The 22,871-nt window shown below is 39.3% G+C and overlaps 1 non-coding gene across 1 annotated transcript; it reads right to left on the bottom strand.

The window, feature by feature from the left end:
- Positions 1–16,750: 16,750 nt before the first annotated feature.
- On the bottom strand, positions 16,751–16,825 carry TRNAK-UUU (transfer RNA lysine (anticodon UUU)). The gene has a single exon. It is a non-coding gene; the product is annotated as a tRNA-Lys (tRNA).
- Between the last annotated feature and the right edge of the window lie 6,046 nt (positions 16,826–22,871).

Here is a 22,871-nt window from a genome sequence, read left to right as displayed (position 1 = left end):
TTTCTGCAGTGTACCTGACTGATTGGTGCTTGCTTGTGTTGAATGTGGGCAGGTCTTTCAAGACCTTCAGACCTCTCAGAGGCAGGGAGGATGAATCTTCCATGATTCTTTTATCCCTGACGCTTGCTTGTCTAGCCTCCGAGCTACAGGGTGGAGCTAAAAGTTGTTTTCTATCCACTCTTTGGAGACCGAGGGCAGAAAGAGTAAGAGTAGACTTCTGCTGGGGCTCTGTGAGGTCTTTGTAATCTGGGTTTTACTCTCTCTTCTGAAATGATGTTGCATGTCTTGCACCAGAAATTGATCCACCTTTTTAGCCATACATCCTGTTCTCAGGATACCACTGGATTCCTGATAGTTTTCTGGGGCCCTTCCTGTTTCTGTTGAGCTCTTGAAGTTGGGATCTATACTCTTGAGGAGTGTTTCTCTGAGCTGCTTCCTTACCTCCTGAGTCTGTTTAACCACAGGTTGGGGAGTATTAGTGAGAGATCTCAGGAATTTGTCTAATCCGCTTCTTTCTGGGTTCAGTCATGGTGGAGGCTGCAGTGGCCTTAGAAGCTGTACATTGATCTGTCAGAATGCTTTGTCTCTTTCCTCAAGGGCTGCACTTTGAAGTTTATAGCTTGTAGCTATACTCCTTTGCTTATTCTGTTGCTACTGGTGAATTTTCAGAGTTGTTAGTTTTGTGTGTGCGTGTGATGGTCATCTGAAAGAACATACAGGTGAGACAATATAAGAACACATTTTAAAAAATAATAGGTTATTGATGGAATTGGAAGCTAGCTTTACCAGATGATAAAACATGTTACAAAATATAGCAATTAGAGTATTCCTGGCGTAAGTATAGACAGACAGATTAAAAAGTTGAATGTGTGATAAAATAAGTTTTATGCATTTTGTTTATTTAGAGCAAAAGACTAAACAAACTTGGCTCTTACCTCATATATGCTTGAAAAGTATTGCAAAAGATCAGATAATTAAATTAACTGAAACTAGAAGACAAAGCTATTAAAAAAAACCCACTCTAAAAGTACATGAAAGTGACTCTCAAGTCTCTAAATGGGGAGGAGACATTCTGAGATGAGAGAAGATACAATAGAGAAAAGATAAATAGATGTGATACATAAAGCTTTAAACTTGCGCTTTTTAAAAAAAAATAGAAGGCAATTTTTTTCAACAAAATTACAATGCAATCAACAGACTTGATGCTATTGTAATAAATGAGATATGTTAATACTTTTACTATATGAAGAGATCAAACAATTTATTAAGAGAAACATAATACCTCCAATGAGCACAGGGATAAGAACATGAAGCAACAAGCCACAAGAAGGAAAAAATACATGAACTGTAGATTTATGCACATGCATTTTCTCTCTAATAGATGCAAATGGAAACGACAAAGTTATACCATATCACTTTCAACTACACAAGTAATCAAAGATTGTTTTAAGGAATTCCCTGGTGGTACAGCGGTTAGGATTCTGTGTTTCTACTGCAGGGAGCTTGGGTTCAATTCATGATTGGGAACTAGGATCCCATGAGCCAAGTGACAAAAAAACTTGTTTAGGTGGTAATATTTAATGTGGATATGGAGACATGAGGGCTTCCCTGATGGCTGAGATAGTGAAGAATCTGCCTGTAATGCAGGAAACCCAGGTTCGATCCCTGGGTCAGAAAGATCCTCTGGATACCCATTCCAGTATTCTTGCCTAGAGAATTCTATGGAGAGAGGAGCCTGGTGGGCTACAGTCCATGGGGTTGCAAAGAGTCCAAAATGACTGAGTGACTAACACATACACACACAGAGACATGAATTTGGCATCTTTATATAATTTTGCTGAGCTTATTAATTATACAGCTCTTTGGAAACAACTTTATCACATTTTGTCATGGACATTTAAAATGTTCATACATTTTGTCCATTAATTAAATTTCTGAGATTATGTGTGAAGGGAACAATCCTACATGCAAAAAAAACACAAAACCTCTAGGTGCAAAGATATTTATTGTAGTATTATTCATTAAGGAGAAATATTGGAAACAAGCTAAATGTTCAATAATGGAAGAATGGTTAACATTATAGTTTGGCTGCATAATGAGATATTTTACACCCATGACCAATGACATGTCAAAAAATATATAGATTGTGGTATATGATTATAAATATGCATAGACAAACACTGAAAGCAAAATCCACAAAAATGCTAAAAAATAGTTATCTCCCAGTTGTGTTATTAACACTGGTTAACAGTACTTGTTTTTTCTTCCTTTTTTGTATTATTGTCAAAACTGTCAGTAACAACCCAATTCCAACCAGTGTGACCAAAAATAGGAATTTATTGGTCAAGTAACCAAAAATTACAGGGATAGAGCATGTTGTTGTTTAGTCACTAAATCATGTCTTATTCTTTTGTGACCCTATGGACTGTAGCCCTCCTGGCTCCACTGTCCATAGGATTTTTAGGCAAGAATACTGAAGTGGGTTGCCATTTCCTTCTACAGGGGATCTTCCTGACCCAGGGATTGAACCCACATCTTGAGTTTAAATCCATGGGCTCCATTGATATGGTCATGAGTTTAACTGTCCTCTCATTTTATCTTATCTCTGCTGCTTTCGGTATCTTGAAGAAGTTTTTCCTTGCTGTAAATCCTGGCTTCTTGTGTGAGGCCAGAGAAGATGGCTGAAAAACATTTCTACTTGTGTCATTCTTATACCTCTCTATCCCAAAGCTAAAGAAACATTTGTTTTTCTGATGGATTTATATCAAACCCCTGTGTACTTAGTGATTATCTTGGTTACGTCACACGCCTACTTTGATCTGAAGGGCATACACATACCTCTGCTGTTAATAGTGGAGGAGTCAGGGGAAATGTGTGCATGAATTAGTCCCACCCAAATCACTTTCAGTGAGAGATCCACAGGAAAGAGTGCTTTCAATATGTGAGAAAGCAGGGATAGTCAGGGGGAAAATCTAGTATGTTTTATATAATAAACAAGTACCATATAAATTGAAAAAAAAAACAACTGATTTTTAAGAGAAAACTATCACCGCCCACCCATTTCCACCTCCACTCTACTCAACAAAGGAAAAAAATACAGCATTACTCAGATTTGACTGGTAAGAACGTGTCATTTCTTGCATCAAACTCAAGAAAACCAATGCATTAAATAGCTAACAAAAAAGCAATAATTCTTATCGATGAAAGGAATGTGCAGTTATAAAGATTGGAAGTATCAAACTTAGCAATAAAATGAAAAGCTATTTAAAGGTAAAGGTCATATGACTGGAGAAAGATATTGTCTTGAGTTATGATACAGAAAAGTCAAGTTTTGAGCTAAAATGCTACCCATCCTCAGAAACAAACAAGCTTGTCAAACTAAACAAACAAAATTGTGAGAGTGGGCTTCTGTCCAGCAGCACAATGTTAAGTGTTCTGATGGAGATTTGGTGACCATTAACTCACTAGGCATCCTGTTAACATTTCCTGTCAAAGGAACTGCTATTCTCCTGGGCACAGTAGCTGCAGACTTCAAAGGTAAGTGAGCAGTGCTGGAAGCCAAGACTCAGGACAGTCTTATCTCATGAAATCATTCATGTTACTTATTGTATCAGTAGTTCTTTCATTGCTTAGTAATATTCCATTGCATGGATATAGCACAATTTGTTTATCCAGGCATTTGTTGATAGCCCTTTGAGACTTCTCCAGTATTATGAATAAATCTGTTATGAAATTGTATACTTTTTTTTTTGGTGGATGTATATTGCTGTTTTTCTTGAGTAAATACCTAGAATTTATGGGCCAAATGGTAAAGGAAAATTTAACTTAAAAAAAAACCTGTCAAACTCTTTCCCAAACTAGTTGTACTGTTTTATATTTCTACAGGCAGAAAGTGGAGAGTTCCAGGTACCAACACTTAGTCTTTTTAGTTTTAGCTATTTTGTCTTTTTAGTTTTAGCTATTTTAGTGTGTGTGAAGTGAGATTACATCTTGGTCTTGATTTACATTTTCCTGATAACTAATGAGTTTGAACTTTTAAAATGTGCATACTGGCTATTTGTAAAGACTCTTTAGTGAAGCACCAGTTCAAATCTTCTGCTCATTAAAAAATAATAGGCTTTGGGACTTCTCTGTTGGTCCTGTGGCTAAGACTCCATGCTCCCAATGCAGGGGATGAAGGTTCGACGCTTGGTGGGGGAACTAGATCCCACATGCCTCAGCTAAGCGTTCACATGCTGCAACTAAGACACAATGAGTGAGTGTGAGTGAGTGAGTGTGAGTGTGAAGTCGCTCCGTTGTATCCAACTCTTTGCAACCCCATGGACTGTAGCCTACCAGGCTCCTCCGTTCATGGGAGTGGGTTGCCATTTCCTTCTCCAGGAGATCTTCCCAAGCCAGGGATTGAACCTGGGTCTCCCACATTGTAGGCAGACGCTTTACCGTCTGAGCCACCATGCAAAGCAGCTAAATAAATTAATTAATTAAAAAAAGAATAGGCTTAGTTTCTTTTTTAGAGCAGTTTTAGGTTTATAGCAAAAGTAAGGAGGAAGATACAGAGGTTTCTTATATACCCTCTGCTCCCACACATGCATAGCCTCTTCCATTATCAACATCCCTCACCAGAGCAGTGCATTTGTTATGATCAATAAAAGTACAATGACACATCAGAATCAACCCACGTCTACAGTTTGCCAGAAAGTTTGCTTTTGGTGTTGTATATTCTACAGGTTTGGGCAAATGTACAATACAAGTGTGCTTCATTCTAGTACCATACTGAATGTTTTCATTGCCTTAAAAATCCTCTGTGCTCCATCTGTTAATCCCCCACCCCCAGCCCCTTGGCAATCACTGGTCTTTTTACTGTCGCTGCTGTTTCACCCTTCCCAGAATGTTGTATAGTTGGAATCGTACAGTCGGTAGTCTTTTCAGCGTGGGTTCTTTCTCGTAATGATATGCAATTATTATTCCTCCGTAAGTTTTCAGAACTTGATAGATCGTTTCTTTTGAACACTGAAGACTGTTCCATTATCTGGATGTAACACAGTCATTCACCTACTGAAGAATATCTTAGTTGCTTCTAAGCTTTGGAAATTATGAATAAAGCTGCTATGCTATAAACATCTGTGGGTTCTGCTCATTCTAAAATTGGATTGTTTATCTTATTATTGAGCTGTAAGAGTTCTTTACTATAAATACAAGTCATCTATCAGATATATGCATCATAAATATCTTCTCCTAACTGCTGGTTTACTGTTTTATTTTCCTAGTTGTGTCTTTTGAAGACACAACAGTAAAACTTTTGATGGAGTCCAGTTTATTATTTTTTCCCTTTATAGTTTATAGTTTCATAGTTTCTTTATGTGTTCTAAATCCTTTTAAGAATTTTCATCTATCTCAATGTGGGAAAACTTTTTCCTGCGTTTTTAAAAATAGTTTTATCGAGGTATAATTTATATACCATATAATTCACTGATGTACAGTAGAATTCAATGATATTTTAGTACATTTAGGGCTGGACAACCATCACCACAATCTAATTTTAGAATATTTTCATTTCTCCTAAAAGATACCTTGTAACCATCAGCAGTTATTCCCTATTCTCAGTTTATCTCTCATACCTCCTAGTCTAGGCAAACAATCTACTTTCTGTCTCTATAGATTGGCACATCCTGAGCATTTCATATAAATGTACTCATAACCTATGGTCTTTTGTGACTGGCTTATTTCACTTAGCATAATGTTTTCAAGATTCATCAATACCATAGCATATATCAGTACTTTATTCTTTTTTATTGTGGAGTAATATTATATTGTATGGATATAAACCTATTTTATTCACCCATTCATCAATAGATGAATATTTGGGTTGCTCCCACTTTTTGGCTGTTATGAATAGTGCTGCTATATATGAAAGTTGATGTACAGGTTTTGCTGTGGGTATGTTTTCATTTCTCTTGGGTATATATCTAGAAGTAGAATTTCTGGATCGAATGGTATTGTATTTTCAGCACATCTTAGGCAGGTTTTATTATATTTAGTCTTAAGTATTTCCCTTGGACTGCAAGGAGATCCAACCAGTCCATTCTGAAGGAGATCAGCCCTGGGATTTCTTTGGAAGGAATGATGCTGAAGCTGAAACTCCAGTACTTTAGCCACCTAATGAGAAGAGTTGACTCACTGGAAAAGACTCTGATGCTGGGAAGGATTGGGGGCAGAAGAAGGGGACGATAGAGGATGAGATGGCTGGATGGTATCACAGACTTGATGAATGTGAGTCTGAGTGAACTCCAGGAGTTGGTGATGGACAGGGAGACCTGGCGTGCTGCAATTCATGGGGTCGGAAAGAGTCGGACACGACTGAGAGACTGAAATGAACTGAACTGAACTGATTTCATATTTTGGATTTCCCAGATAGTACAGTGGTAAAGAATCTGCCTGACAATGCAGCAGACACAAGAGACTCAGGTTCGATTCCTGGGTCGGGAAGATCACCTGGAGAAGGAAATGACAATTCATTATGGTATTCTTGCCTGGAAAATTTCATGGCCAGAGGAGCCTGACGGGCTACAGTCCATGGGGTCGCAAAGAGTCGGACATGACTGAGCATGTAGGCATGTATGCACATTTGGCATTGTTTCTATAAGTTTCAATATCCAGTTGTTTGTTGCTAGTATGTGAAAGTGTAATTGACTTTTATATATTGGTCTTGTTTTCTATGACTTTGTTAGAGTCACTTATTAGTTCTAATTGCCTTTATTGTGGACTATCAGGGATCTTCTATGTACAGGATTATGACGAATTATATTTTTTCCTTTCTAATATATGCCTTTTATTTATTTTTCCTTTTCTTCCTGTATTCAATTAGTACAATGTTGACTAGGAATGAGGAGGGTGAATATCCTCTTGTTCTTGATCTCAACTGAAAAGCATTCATTCTTTCACCACTGAGGATATTAGCTGCAGGTTTGTTTTTTTTTTTTTTCACATGCACCCTTTATCAGATTGAGGAAGTTTCCCTCTATTTATAATTTGCTGAGAGCTACTATCTTTAAAGCACGAATGAGTGTGATATTCCTACAGATTTTTTCAGGGGGCACGGGATCTTTTAAGATGCTTACATGCTTTTCCTTCCTGTCTCTGAAAATATGGTAAATTGTACTGACTAATTTCCAGATGTTTAACCAGCTTACTGCCCTCCCTCTCCCCCTGCCCTGACCTGGGAATAAACCTCAGCTGATCATGTTATATGATTCTTTGCGTATTGCTAAATTTGTTTTTTTACTGAACCATACTTGGGTCCACTTGCTTGCATGCAGTAAAGTCTGCTGACACCAGGTTGTAGCGAATGTAGCACAGCGTTTATTGCAAGCCAGCCCAATTCAGTTCAGTCGCTCACTCATATCCAACTCTTTGAGACCCCACGGACTGCAGCACGCCAGGCCTCCTTGTCCAACACCAAGCCAAGCAAGGAGCAAACATAGTGGTCTGAGTTGCTCTAACAGAATGCCATAGACTAAGTGACTAAAACAATAGAAACGTGCCTTTCACAGTTCTGGAAGCAAGAAAGTCTGAGATCAGAGTGTGAGCATGCTTGTCAGGTCTCGGGAGGGTCTCCTTCCTGGTTTGCAGGCGGCTGTCTTCTTGCGGGAACCTCACATGATAGAGTGAGGGAGATCATCTCTCTTGGATCACTTCTTAGAAGGGCACTAACCCCATTCATGAGGATGCTACCCTTATGACCTGATTAATTGCCCAAAGGTCCCTTATCTAAATACCATCACATTGGGGATTTAGGCTTCAGCACATGAATTTTGAGAGGATAGAAACATGCAATCCATAACAGAGTGTCACAGCAATCTATTAGGATAATGTTTATACCTAGAAATGAAACATGTTGGCAGATATGTCTATCAATGGGGCAAAATGCCTGCCTATTTTAGAGAATGGTGTCAGAGCTCAAATAACTTGGAAACCTCAACTCTGGACTGGTTGTCTCAGTATTAATTACAGCCAGAAAATGGAGATGAGAAGAGTGACTCACAGACTCAAACGTGTGTTTGAATGATGTTATTAACCAAGTAAACTTTATAAAATCCAGGCTTATGAAAGTGTAACTGTTTTCTATAATTGGAGCTTATAGAAAACTTCCTTACTATTCCAGTGCTGCACACACACAGCTGCTGACTGGCTGAGGTCTGGCAAAGGGAGAATCAGTCTTTAGCAAAGAGTTGAAGTAGCAGTTCTTTCTCAGATTCACACATTCCTTCTGACTTATTGGCAGCAAGATATTATCTGGTTCATAGTCTTGCTTACTTGGCAGACACATTTGTTTTAGTAAATAGGAATGCATTAAGTCTGAATCCTAAAGACAAAGACCTTACTGTTTTCCTTACTTGTGACAAAATTACAGTCACATAAAAGGAAGTATGAATTCTGGTATTCAAATGAAGAATAAGTTCTATTGAGTGGCTTTCCCACCCTGGAAAACTTTCCCTCAGAGAATAATTTCATGATGGATGATTCAATGAGGAATGCTACAATGCTGTGAATGTCTGCATGCCAAACTGCTTTCAACGAGTGAGTGTTTTCTCTGGAAAATGAAAATTGTGGCACAGGCCAGGCAATAGTATGCTCCCTGTCTTCTGTAATAAAGGGAAGGGCACTGACTGGGACTCAGGTGTAACAAAGATTTAAGATATTTTGAAGTAGGAACCTGATCGAGTATTAGACAAAAATATCCTTGATTTCCCAGATGCAGCAAATAAGCTCCCAGTGCATTGCATTTTTTTCCTGCTACAGTGCAGTGTCATACAAAATGTACACCATTGAGAGAGATTTTTTTCTAAAATGTGTAGGGAGTTACAGCCCTCACAGTGAACATGAGAACTGAGATGTTAATCTGTTTCCTTCACTGGTCTTCAGTTATCTCTCTTTGCCGTGAGCTTTTCCTCTGGCTGAGTATCATCCACTCTCTGAAGATGGATATTTTTCCTTCAGTATATTCAGTGATGCAAGCTAACTATTTTGGATATACTCAAAATTCTTGAAAAAAAGGATTGTCAAGGCTAATTTTAGTGAATCTGGCTATTGCCTTAAACACTGTGACAGAGGCCACTGGAACTTACTGATGTCTGCTTGCTCCTCTGTATCGCTCAGCCTCCCTGTGGTTACCTTGGACCCATGAGCAGGTCTGGCCAATGGAATGTAAGCGATGAGTGCCGTTTCTAGCCTGAAATAAGTGTCTCATGTGCCTTACCACCCACTGTGTTCTCCATTGTGAGAGTAGATGCCAAAGGCTAATGATGGATGGATGATGGTGGAGTCATGGGATGGAGGATTCTGTATCCCAGCACCACCTTTTGGAGAAGAGAGAGCTTCTGTAGAGAGCGCCCCACCTTTTTCAGACTATGACATGAGTAAGAAATAAAGCTTTACTAAGATTCATTTGTTATAAAATTTTAAGGGTGATTTAGATAACATCACCCACTCAATGGATATGAATCTGAGCAAACTCCAGGAAATGGTGAAGGGCAGGGAAGCCTGGAGTGCTGCAATCCATGGGGTTGCAAAGAGTTGGACATGACTGAGCGACGAAACAACAGCATTACCACTGCTAGCATTTCTTTTTCCTTTAGATGCCAACTTCTCAGCTCCACTGTCACACCTAGGTAAGCTCAATACTCCCTTCATGTTTCCGCAAGATGAAGCACAGCCAGCTCCTAAATATAGTCCTGGAAATAAACATGTAATTGTTGAAGACCAGATATCAAGGTTTTTTTGTTCAAACTATCAGCTCCAACCTTCTCATAAATTTGATAAAAGGATTTATCCTGCTAAATAGTGATCTTTAAAATACCTTATGTATTATTTGGGGAATATACTAGTATAATACTGGCTGATTCTTGATTTCTATAATTAAGTTAAATGTGTCAATTTCATTGTGTTCTGATATTAGTGCTATGACCTTCATGTATCTCTTAGATACCAGGCTAGAGGGCATATAATAACTAGATGGCCTTGACATGTAAAATAGTAATATTATTTCTGTTGATCCACTTATCCATTCAATAAAAATATGCTGACCATCAATTATTATGCAGGAACTGTGCTGTCCAATTTAGAAGTCACTAACCACACGTGGCCTGTTTTTAAAATTTAAGTTACTCTAAATAAATCAATTCAATTAAAAATTCAGTTCTTTAGTAACACCTACCACATTTCAAGTGTTTAATAGCTACATATAGCTAGCAACTATCTTCTTGGACAACACAAGAGGAACATTAACATCATCCAGAAAGTTTCACTGGACAGCATTCATCTAGAAAAAAGACACAATACTCATCATTTTCCTTTAATGTAGTCACTGTTTCCATAAAAATTAATAAAATGGCATTAGGCTGCCAGAGAGGTCAGGAAATCTGTGTATTGGCAATAACATTTGAACTTAGTCTTAAAAATGAAAAGGAATTTGCTATATTCCAATAAAAGTGAACGGCAGATACAAAGTCAAAAAAGCATAAATGGGCTGATAAAAACAAGGTGAGATGTTCAATGTGACTGGAGAGAAATACATATAAGAGTAAAGAGCAGAAGTGAGCTGGGCATGGCAAGGGCAGGCAAAGTAGGGATGGGTACAGTAAAGGGTATGGACTTCACCTTTTGATGATGGGAAGCTAACAAAAATCTTTTAAGTAAGAGAATCATAGCATCAGACTGGCATGGTATGAAGGTCACTTGCTGGTATTATTGATGTTGAAAGACCAGATTGGAGGTTATGGGTCCCAGCAGGGAAAGATGAAAACAACAGTAACTGAACTGAAGAGGAAAGAGTCAATTTTAGAGATATTTCTATATTAAAATTATATCTCTAGAGTATATGTAATTTAGACTAACGTTTTCTGCTCAGTCAGCTGGAGTGTTGGAAGGAGCCAAGTGAAAGGAGAAGTAAAAATGTGCATTAATTTTAGGTGGAGGTCTCAATCCCTATTCACAGAGAATAAACAAGCATAGGTTTTGGTTTACTTATCTATCCTATCACACCCAGGCTGTTCTCTTGAGAAAGAGGCAGGTGCATCAGTTTACTTAGGGAAATTCTCTGTGTCCTCCCTGACATTTGAACATCTGAAGTTACAAAAAGGCCACTTTGTCCTAGGAAGTCTTTCATTAAAGGGACTCTTTGAATGTTACCTCTGTGCTAAGAATTATTTCCTTTAAAATGCATTTATTTTGTCATCTAAGATTTTCATACTGTACCGTGAGTTATTTTAACACAGGGCATATCTGCATATGTTGAGACATGACGCTATGAGTAGTGGTGGATGAGGTATTTGGAATTTACGTAGGCAATGACCTTATAAAAACTTCTTCTAAGGCTGCTGGCTGTGGTTGGTGAAGAGCTTTTGGGAATAGATGACCACCGATAAGAATCTTGCTCTCCAATTGTGATGAGATTTCTGATTTACTTTTCAGTCTACCTAAGTAAAATTTCAAGGTAATTACGGTTTCTCAGATAAGAGCAGGAAGAGTTTACAGTGTAATCAGCTGACCAGATTAAGTTTAGCACTGAGCCTCGTTTCCTCCCTACCAGGTAAACTTCCTTTCTCACTTTCCTAATGCTTCAGCAATACGTGAACTGTGAACTTCCTGATGTTCAAGCTGGTTTTAGAAAAGGCAGAGGAACCAGAGACCAAATTGCCAACATCCTCTGGATTATGGAAAAAGCAAGAGAGTTCCAGAAAAACATCTATTTCTGCTTCATTGACTATCCCAAAGCCTTTGACTGTGTGGATCACAATAAACTGTGGAAAATTCTTCAAGAGATGGGAATACCAGACCACCTGACCTGCCTCTTGAGAAATCTGTATGCAGGTCAGGAAGCAACAGTTAGAACTGGACATGGAACAACAGACTGGTTCCAAACAGGAAAAGGAGTACGTCAAGGTTGTCTATTGTCACCCTCCTTATTTAACTTATATGCAGAGTACATCATGAGAAACGCTGGACTGGAAGAAACACAAGCTGGAATCAAGATTGCCAGGAGAAATATCAATAACCTCAGATATGCAGATGACACCACCCTTATGGCAGAAAGTGAAGAGGAACTAAAAACCCTCTTGATGAAAGTGAAAGTAGAGAGTGAAAAAGTTGGCTTAAAGCTCAACATTCAGAAAATGAAGATCATGGCAGCTGGTCCCATCACTTCATGGGAAATAGATGGGGAAACAGTGGAAACAGTGTCAGACTTTATTTTTGGGGGCTCCAAAATCACTGCAGATGGTGATTGCAGCCATGAAATTAAAAGACGCTTACTCCTTGGAAGGAAAGTTATGATCAACCTAGATAGCATATTCAAAAGCAGAGACATTACTTTGCCGACTAAGGTCCGTCTAGTCAAGGCTATGGTTTTTCCAGTGGTCACGTATGGATGTGAGAGTTGGACTGTGAAGAAGGCTGAGCGCCAAAGAATTGATGCTTTTGAACTGTGGTGTTGGAGAAGACTCTTGAGAGTCCCTTGGACTGCAAGGAGATCCAACCAGTCCATTCTGAAGGAGATCAACCCTGGGATTTCTTTGGAAGAAATGATGCTAAAGCTGAAACTCCAGTACTTTGGCCACCTCATGCGAAGTGTTGACTCATTGCAAAAGACTCTGATGCTGGGAGGGATGGGGGGCAGGAGGAGAAGGGGACAACCGAGGATGAGATGGCTGGATGGCATCACTGACTCGATGGACATGAATCTGAGTGAACTCCGGGAGTTGGTAATGGACAGGGAGGCCTGGCATGCTGTGATTCATGGGGTCACAAAGAGTCGGACATGAGTGAGCGACTGAACTGAACTGAACTGAACTGAATGATTTCTTGTTTCTGAGCAAAATTTCCCTGAGATCAAACATGAAATCAAGTAGGAGGAATTAGTAAGCCCTTCCATGGTGAGAGATTCTGAAGTCCTAGAATATGTCTGGCTGATGGGAAGTTCAAGAATTGGAAGAAGGTAGAATGTCCAGGGCCCTCCACCTGCTCTCCAGTCCCTCATCACATGTCTGTCTGCACCGATAAGAGACATAGAGTGATAAAAAGTTCTCCAGGAAAGTTTTTGTACACAACCTTGTGGAAAAACAGCATGTAAGTCTCTCTTCTGAAACGGAGGAAGATTAAGATCAGAAATAAACATTTCTCATTTCAGAATGTCAGGCACTTCCTAGTTAGTACAGTGATCATCTCTAAGAATGAAGGTTAAAAATATTCCAAAGTAAATGCATTTCTGTTGCCTCCTTTATGCTGTCATAATTTTTCCTGTGCCACTAGCAGTTTGTTAGGGGAAGAACTTTCTCTTAAGTGAATATAAATTTGATAGCTTCTTTTTCTGATATGCAGAATAAACATTTATTTGTTGTTCTGAATGCTTCTGTCACACATTTCATATTATGTCATAAACTAATGTCTAGTAGGAAAACTGATAATGGATTCAAATTATTTGTTGATGTAAAATATTAAACGTAAGTTTACTAATCCTTTCTTAAAGCTGCACTGTTTTAAAATCTGTAAAAGCTCAATCTGTCATGAGGTTAAGGTAAAAACTACTTGCTTACCCTCTTATAGCAGTTGAAATAAAAGTGATTTTGGCAGTTTCCCTGAATATTAAGCACAATGGAAAATCTTTGCTGTTTTAAAAGTGGGTTTGATAGTCTCCCTCCCCTCCAAAATCATCCTTTCCTCTATTAATATTAAACACACAGTGACTGAACCTGTTATGCCTGCTGAGACAGGTTGTGCTACACGGGAAATGCCCAAAGCCCAGTCTGAGAAAGCCAACATAAATGCTGTGCTGCAATACATTTCAGTGGGCATCTTCTGGAAACCCTTACCCTTGCCTTTCTTCCCACCCGGTGTCTCCTCTCTGAGTCACTATACCCTTGTTAGGAAATCTTGGAGATGTTTCACTGCAAATGAAAAAGACTACTGGTAGCAATTCAGTGGTGATGATTCTATTGGGTTGGTCAAAAAATTTATTTGGGTTTTTCCTGTAACATCTTATGGAAAAATCCAAATGAATTTTTTGACCACCTCAATAGGTAAATTTACGTCACTCGTTAATTAATCAAGCCATTCAAAAGAATACGTTGAGTTTCTCCTCAGGGCCTGACCTTGGGTTGCTTGATGGAGATCAAAAGATGAGATTGGAAATAAGCCATGATGGATGGACAGAAAAACTCACTATTACACGGAGGTCAGTTATTCCCAAATTGATCTATAAAGTCAATGGTATTCCAATCAAATCCCAACACAATTTTCCTGAAACTGGACAGGCTGATCCTAACATTTACAGGGAAGAGCAAAGGGCTGAGAAAAGCCAAGATTCTTTGAAAGAAAAATGTGGTTGGAGAATTTGTACTTCCAGATAATGAGACTTACTATAAAGCCATTGTGATTAATCACAATTAATTCCCAGATGGCTAAGCGGTAAAGAACCCCCTGGCCAATGCAGGAGATACAAGAGATGTGGGTTTGATCCTTGGGTAGCCAAGTTACCCTGGAGAAGGAATAGCAACCCACTCCAGTATTCGTGCTTGGAAAATCCCATGGACAGAGGAGCCTGGGGGGCTACAGTCCATGGGATAAGTAGCAAAGAGTCAGGCACGACTTAGCAACTAAACACACATATACACACATAGTGATTAAACTACATAAGACAATGTAGTTTAGTTCAGGAACAGACAAAGAAATCATACAATTGGATATGAGTCCATGAATGTAGGAAAATTTTATTCACAGTGAAGACTACTTCACAGACCAGTAGGACCATAGTAGATAACTCAATAAATGATGCTAGAAAATTGTTTATACAGATTTTAAAATACATGAAATTGAATCCCTTCTTTCCACCAAATACATGAGTTAATTCCAAGAAAGCTGAAGACTTAAATATGAAAGAGAAAACTGAAAAAATTTTAGGAGAAAATGCAAGAAGAAGAATAATTTTATAAACAAGACTCAAAAGGCATAAACAATAAAGGAAAAGATATTTATATCTTATTATAGTGATCTTAAGAACTTTTGTTAATCACATAATACATCCAAAGAAAGTGAAAGGAACAAATAACAAGTTGGATGAAGTTTTTTGCACCACAGACCTCTTATGATAGCAAATTAGTATTTGGAAAATATAGAGAACTAAAAAAATAGTTATACAAAAATTTAGCATAGTTCTATAAAAAATGTGCAGGATTAAAAGGGATTTCCCTGGCACTCTAGTGGTTAAGACTCTGTGCTTTCAACAGCAGGTACTCAGGTTTGATCCTTGTTCAGGGAACTAAGATCCCAAATGCATGGCCAAAAAATAAAAATAAATTGAGACAAAGTATGAAAAAAAACACAATTGGTCAATAACATATGAAGAAGCAGTTATATGCAGGTCAGGAAGCAACAGTTAGAACTGGACATGGAACAACAGACTGGTTCCAAATACGAAAAGGAGTACGTCAAGGCTGTATATTGTCACCCTGCTTATTTAACTTCTATGCAGAGTACATCATGAGAAATGCTGGACTGGAAGAAGCACAAGCTGGAATCAAGATTGCCAGGAGAAATATCAATAACCTCAGATATGCAGATGACACCACCCTTATGGCAGAAAGTGAAGAGGAACTCAAAAGCCTCGTGATGAAAGTGAAAGAGGAGAGTGGAAAAAGTTGGCTTAAAGCTCAACATTCAGAAGATGAAGATCATGGCACCTGGTCCCATCACTTCATGGGAAATAGATGGGGACACAGTGGAAACAGTGTCAGACTTTATTTTTTGGGGCTCCAAAATCACTGCAGATGGTGACTGCAGCCATGAAATTAAAAGACGCTTACTCCTTGGAAGAAAAGTTATGACCAACCTAGATAGCATGTTGAAAAGCAGAGACATTACTTTGTCAACTAAGGTCCGTCTAGTCAAGGCTATGGTTTTTCCAGTGGTCATGTATGGATGTGAGAGTTGGACTGTGAAGAAGGCTGAGCGCCAAAGAATTGATGCTTTTGAACTGTGGTGTTGGTGAAGACTCTTGAGAGTCCCTTGGACTGCAAGGAGATCCAACCAGTCCATTCTGAAGGAGACCAGCCCTGGGATTTCTTTGGAAGGAATGATGCTAAAGCTGAAGCTCCAGTACTTTGGCCACCTCATGAGAAGAGTTGACTCATTGGAAAAGACTCTGATGCTGGGAGGGATGGGGGGCAGAAGGAGAAGGGGACGACCGAGGATGAGATGGCTGGATGGCATCACTGACTCGATGGACGTGAGTCTGAGTGAACTCTGGGAGTTGGTAATGGACAGGGAGGCCTGGTGTGCTGCGATTCATGGGGTCGCAAAGAGTAGGACATGAGTGAGCAACTGAACTGAACTGAACTGAATAATCTGGGAAACTAAAACCACAATGGGATGACATTTAAAAAATAAAATGTATGATAACATCAAATGATATGAAATCTCCACGTTGAAAACTACAAAACATGTTGATAAATTAAAAAGGAGCCTGCAAAGTCCATATACTGGTTCTCAGCCCTGTCAGTCACCCATTCAGCATGTTGGCAAAGTACCATCTGATCTGTATGTGTAAGGAGCCATCATGAAAGTAAAAGTGTTTCAGAAAGATACTTCCAAATGATTAGAGGCATGTGATTTTTAGTACTGTGTGTTACAGAAATGTCAGGAACGGTATAGTTTATTTTTTCATTTTTAAAAATTTTATTATGTTTATTTATTGATTTTTGGCAACTGGACAGGGACTCAAACCCTAGATCCCCAGATTAAAAGTCTGATGCTCTACCAGCTGAGCTACCCAGGCAGGTATGGTACATTTAAACTGTGTGCAAGATAATGTCAGTGTCCACAGAGGGTCTTTTCTCTCTTTTTGAATAGTGCTGCTAGTGTTGAAAGAATAAAAATGGTTGTTTTGCAGTTTAGATTCCAAGATAGGAAAAACTGATTTTTCAACCATAACTGACATGAGAGAAGCAACCTAGGAAGTCTTAGATCATACTTCTAAGGGTTTTTTAACATTTATTTTTAACTGAAGGACAATGGCTTTACAATATTGTGTTGGTTTCTGCCATACTTCTGAGTTTTTAATTTTAACTTACATGATTTTTTTTTATACTTTAAAATTTTTGTGAACTGGTAAAAATTGTTAATGCATATTAGCTTAGGTATTTTTGTAAATAGTTTGTGATTTACTTCTTGATCTGTATGAAAATATTTAGAGTCCTTTTCTTCAAAGCTTATTTGAAGCCAAGTTGTGGGTTTGGGTTTTTTTTTTTGTTTTGGTTGTGGGTGGGGAGGAGAGAAAGGATTTTGTACTCTGATAATTCAGATGGTAATATCTTATAGTTTAAAGCAAATGTCCCACTGAAAGCAATTCAAATATCAACAAAATTATTAAAACAGGAAAATAAAATCTGAGTTCATGGAATGATATACCATATTTATGGACAGGAAGGTTTAATATTATTAAGATGGAAATTCTGTCCAAATTTATCTTTAGATCTAATTCAATCCCAGTCAAAATTCCACCAGGCCTTTTTGTAGAATTTGACAAGCTGTTGCTAAAATTTGTTTGGAAATGTAAAAGACCTTGAAAAGGCAAAGCAATTTTGGCAAAAAAGAACAAAGTTGCAGACTTACATTACCTGATTTCAGCACATTATTTGGCTATAGAAATCAAAACAGTGTGGTATTGGTAGGAGGAGAGTCACATAGATCAACAGATCAGAGTAGAAAATTCAGAATTAGGTCCTCATGTTAGTACCCTAACAACTCAAGATTGAGAAAACAAATAGCCCTATTTTTTTTAAGGGAGAAACATCAACAGATAGAAAAAAAGGTATATGAATGTTCAATAAAATCATGAAAATATACTCAACATAACTAATAATTAGGGAAATATAAATGAGATAATGAAGAATACCACTTTGTAAGCATCAGAATGGCTAGAATCAAAAAGTTTTATAATATCAAGTACTGTTGAGAATGTGGAGTAACTGGAACCCCTGATTTTGTGGTTAGAGATGTACAATGGCACAACCACTATGAAAAGTAGTTTAGTAATTTCTTAAAAAATTAAACATACATTTGCCACAAAACCCAGAGAAATGAAGACATGTCTACAAAAGAGCTGTATATGAGTATCCATAGCTATTTTATTCACAATTCATGATTGCCACAAACTGAAAATTACCCAGGCTTCATCTATATGTAAGTGCACAAGCAAACTGCTGTATAAATTCATGCAATGACTCAGTTCAGTTCAGTTCAGTCGCTCAGTCGTGTCCGACTCTGCGACCCCATGAATCGCAGCACACCAGGCCTCCCTGTCCATCACCAACTCCCGGAGTTCACTCAGACTCACGTCCTTCGAGTCCGTGATGCCATCCAGCCATCTCATCCTCGGTCGTCCCCTTCTCCTCCTGCCCCCATTGTTCCTCCCAGCATCAAAGTCTTTTCCAATGAGTCAACTCTTCGCATGAGGTGGCCAAAGTACTGGAGTTTCAGCTTCAGCATCATCCCCTCCAAAGAAATCCCAGGGCTGATCTCCTTCAGAATGGACTGGTTGGATCTCCTTGTAGTCCAAGGGACTCTCAAGAGTCTTCTCCAACACCACAGTTCAAAAGCATTAATTCTTCGTCGCTCAGCCTTCTTCACAGTCCAACTCTCACATCCATACATGACCACTGGAAAAACCATAGCCTTGACTAGACAGACCTTTGTTGGCAAAGTAATGTCTTTGCTTTTCAATATGCTATCTAGGTTGGTCATGACTTTTCTTCCAAGGAATAAGTGTCTCCGTAATTAAAAGGAACAAATTGCTGATACTTGCAATAACATAGTTCAATCTAAAATTATGTTGAGTGAAAAATAGGCTAGATTCATGCTATATGATTTAATTTACATTAATGTATAGATCTATTTTATGATGATAGAAAAAAGATTAGTGATTGCTATAAAAGGTGATGGTGAGGGGTGACTGACTACAAAGGGACATGAACAAAATTTATATTTTGATGCAAGGTAGTTACATAGGAGTATACATTTTTCAAAACTCATTCCATCATACACTTAAAATGCGTGAATTTTTCATATGTAAATTTTACCTTGATAAAAACTGGGTTACGAACACAATGAGGCACGTAACACTGTGTGTGTCCTAAATGCCACTTAACTGTACAATTAAATATGGTTAAAGTAATCAGCTTTATGTTATGCATATTTTACCACAATGAAAACATGAAAGGAGGCACCTTTTAAAAAATTAGAAATTTTAAACACACAGTAAAAATGGAAGGGCTTCCCAGGTGGTGCTAGTGGTAAAGAATCTGCCTGCCAATGCAGGAGATGCGAGAGAAATGGGTTCAATCCATAGGTTGGGAAGATTGCTAGGAGTAGGGAATGACAAATCACTCCAGTAGTTTTGCCTGGAAAATTCCATGAGCAAAACAGCCTGAGAGCCTGGCAGGCTACAGTCTATGGGGCTGCAGTGAGTTGGAGCACAAGAATGGAAAGAATAGTGCAGTTACTCCCTCTATGTCCTCCATGCATTAAATAGATATAACCACTCTTCAAGCAAACGGCAAAATTTTGTGTTCATATAAGCACACTAGAATAAACTATTAAATTAGAAATTACACTTATGATGATTAAATTTATTAATACTTATTATACTTAACAATAATTCATTAATATTGGTATTTATTCAATGTTTAAAATTTCTCAATCATTTCCAAATTTCTCTTTTACATTCTTCTATTCCAACTAGGATTTAATCAAGATGTATGTCGTATTATATCCTTTAAGTCTCATTTAATAAAAAATAGTTATCTTCCTCCCCCCACCCCCATGACACTGACTTGCTAAGGCAACAAGCCAGTGTGGAGAGTCTCATATTCTGAATTTGTCTATTTCCTCAGAGCATCATTTTCCAGTTACCCAATCCCTGAATAACTGTTATTCAGCACAGCACTGCCATGCTGGAGAGGCCAGATGTAGGCACTCTGGTAGACAGTGCCAGCTGAGTCCAGCTTTCCAGCCATCTCAGCCAAGAGGCCAGACACATGAGAAATCATCCTGCAAGTGAATTCTCCAGGCCAGCTTGTCACAGCCCTCAGCCATTTGAGTCATTCTTAGACATTCAAGTCATCTCAGCTGAGGCCCCAGACGTCACAGAGCAGAGCAGAGCTTTCTGGCTGTGCCTCCTTTTGAACTCATAGCTCACAGAATCTGAGAATAAAAAAATGTTTTATATCTCTAAGTTTGGGGGTGATAGGTTATGCAGCATTAGCTAACTGGAACGACCATCAGGCTTATCAGGGACATGATACAACCTGCCAAAAAATGACAGCCTCTGTTCCTGGGCAAGACTACATGCAATGTTAGTGGAGACTAGGTTCAATGAGAGAGGTGGGTAGTGAAAGTAAATAGAAGAGTCTGAAGGAACAGTTAAATCAAGCCCTAGCAGAGTTAACCTTTTGTTCCTTGCAAGTCAGAACTGACTTTTAGTCTTGTTGAGGTGATTGACACTTTGAGAAGGGTTGTATATAAAATCTTGAGAATAAGAATGCTTGACAATCAGAATTCTGTAACCTAAGCTCTCCTTCCTGAAGCTTTTATTTCTGAGAATACTCTATGCTTTTTATTAAAGGAGATCAGTCCTGGGTGTTCATTGGAAGGACTGATGTTGAAGCTGAAACCCCAATACTTTGGCCACCTGATGCGAAGATCTGACTCATTTGAAAAGACCCTGATACTGGGAAAGATTGAGGGCAGGAGGAGAAGGGAATGACAGAGGATGAGATGGTTGGATGACATCACCAACTCGATGGACATGGGTTTGGGTGGACTCTGGGAGTTGGTGATGGACAGGGAGGCCTGGCATGCCGTGGTTCATGGGGTCGCAAAGTCAGACACGACTGAGCGGCTGAATCGAACTGATAGTTGGGAGTTCCCTGGTGGCAATAAAAAACAAATTTATAAATGGAAAAAAATATACAGTGTGGGAGCATCAATATACGGAGAAGGCAAAGGCATCCCACTCCAGTACTCTTGTCTGGAAAATCCCAAGGACGGAGGAGCCTGGTAGGCTGCAGTTCATGGGGTTGCTAAGAGTTGGATACGACTGAGCATCTTCACATTCACTTTTCACTTTCATGCATTGGAGAAGGAAATGGCAACCCACTCCAGTGTTCTTGCCTGGAGAATCCCAGGGATGGGGGAGCCTCGTGGGCTGCTGTCTATGGGATCGCACAGAGTCGGATGTGACTGAAGCGACTTAGCAGCAGCAGCAGCATCAATATAAACATCCCCCATCAGGCTATCTCTCCTACAGGACTGCGCCAGTGCCTACAGACCCCCACCAGATCTTGATCTCTACCAGTTGGGCTTTGGCATTTCCAGGTTCCTCTGTGAAACTGTTCATATCTCTATTCACACCTGCACTGTAGTGAATGTGAATTCTAGCCCCATCACACTGGGGAATAGGGGGAGAGGCTGGAAATAGACTGACAATTCAAATACCACCAGGGTGATCTGGGCACAGAGGGCTGCAGCAATGTCTAGGGAAACTGAAACCTTGCAGATGTAACCAGAGACAGGATTCAGGGCAACATTTCATCTTTGTAAGCAGGTTTAGACCTACCTTTGCTTGCCTACTCTGACCTCTTCAATACCTACCTCCTCAGACCTTCAACTGAACTCACTGCCATAATCACTGAAGATATCCTTGGGACACTCCTCTCACTGTCATCCTGAGCTGTTATTGAGGTAACAGATTGTTGAACTTTTGGGCTTCCCTGGTAGTTCAGTTGGTTAAGTATCTGCCTGCAATGCAGGAGACCCCGTTCGGTTCCTGGGTCAGGAATATCTGCTGGAGAAGAGATAGGCTACCCACTCCAATACTCTTGGGCTTCCCTTGTGGCTCAGCTGGTAAAGAATCCACCTGCAATATGGGAGACCTGGGTTTGATCCTTGGGTTGGGTAGATCCCCTGGAGAAGGGAAAGGCTACCCACTCCAGTATTCTGGCCTAGAGAATTCCATGGACTCTATGGGATCTCAAAGAGTTGGACACAACCGAGCCACTTCCACTTCACTTCACTTCACCAGTTTACAGCTTGGATTCCAATCAAACCATACAAAGTTTGTCCTCAAGTCACATGCTCATTCATTCCTTTAGCTGAGTCCACTCATCATCACAGCCTTAAGTGCAGTAGGGACTTCAGAAATCTTCTGGTCCAAACTTTTTATTGTACAAATGAGGAAACTGAGGCTCAGATTAGAAAAGTGATTGATAGTGACTTACAATAGGATCTACAGGGCTAGATCTTGGTATCCAGAAAAATGCCAATCAATTACTGAGGACATTGAATGAACTTGACACTTGTAGTGACTAGATAACACATTCAATGTTGCCTTCTTCAGTGACAAGAATCTGCAGTACAACATAGCAACCTCAATATATATTTGCAGTGGAGTAGATAAAAGGGGCTATACCTTGACAGACATATGTATACAAGGTTATTCATTGTAGCAATGTTTGCATAATAACCTAAGTGCCCCTAATAAAGAATTAGTCCATGATTTCTAGCAGCTCCAACAGAACTGAATACCATGTAGGCAATAACCAGGATGCGTGCGTGCATGCTGTCACTTCAGTCATGTCTGACTCTTTGCGACCCTGTGGACTGTAGCCCACCAGGCTCCTCTGTCCATGGGATTCTCCAAGCAAGAATACTGGAGTGGGTTGCCATGCCCTCCTCCAGGGGATCTTCCCAACCCAAGGACTGAACCCGCGTCTCATGTCTCCTGCTTTGGCAGGCAGGTTCTTTACCACTAGCACCACCTGGGA

Source organism: Ovis canadensis, chromosome 1 (genome assembly GCF_042477335.2).
Source record: "Ovis canadensis isolate MfBH-ARS-UI-01 breed Bighorn chromosome 1, ARS-UI_OviCan_v2, whole genome shotgun sequence".
NCBI lineage: Eukaryota > Metazoa > Chordata > Mammalia > Artiodactyla > Bovidae > Ovis > Ovis canadensis.
The sequence above is the reverse complement of the archived record's forward strand: the minus strand, read 5'-3'. Positions and strand labels throughout refer to the sequence as shown.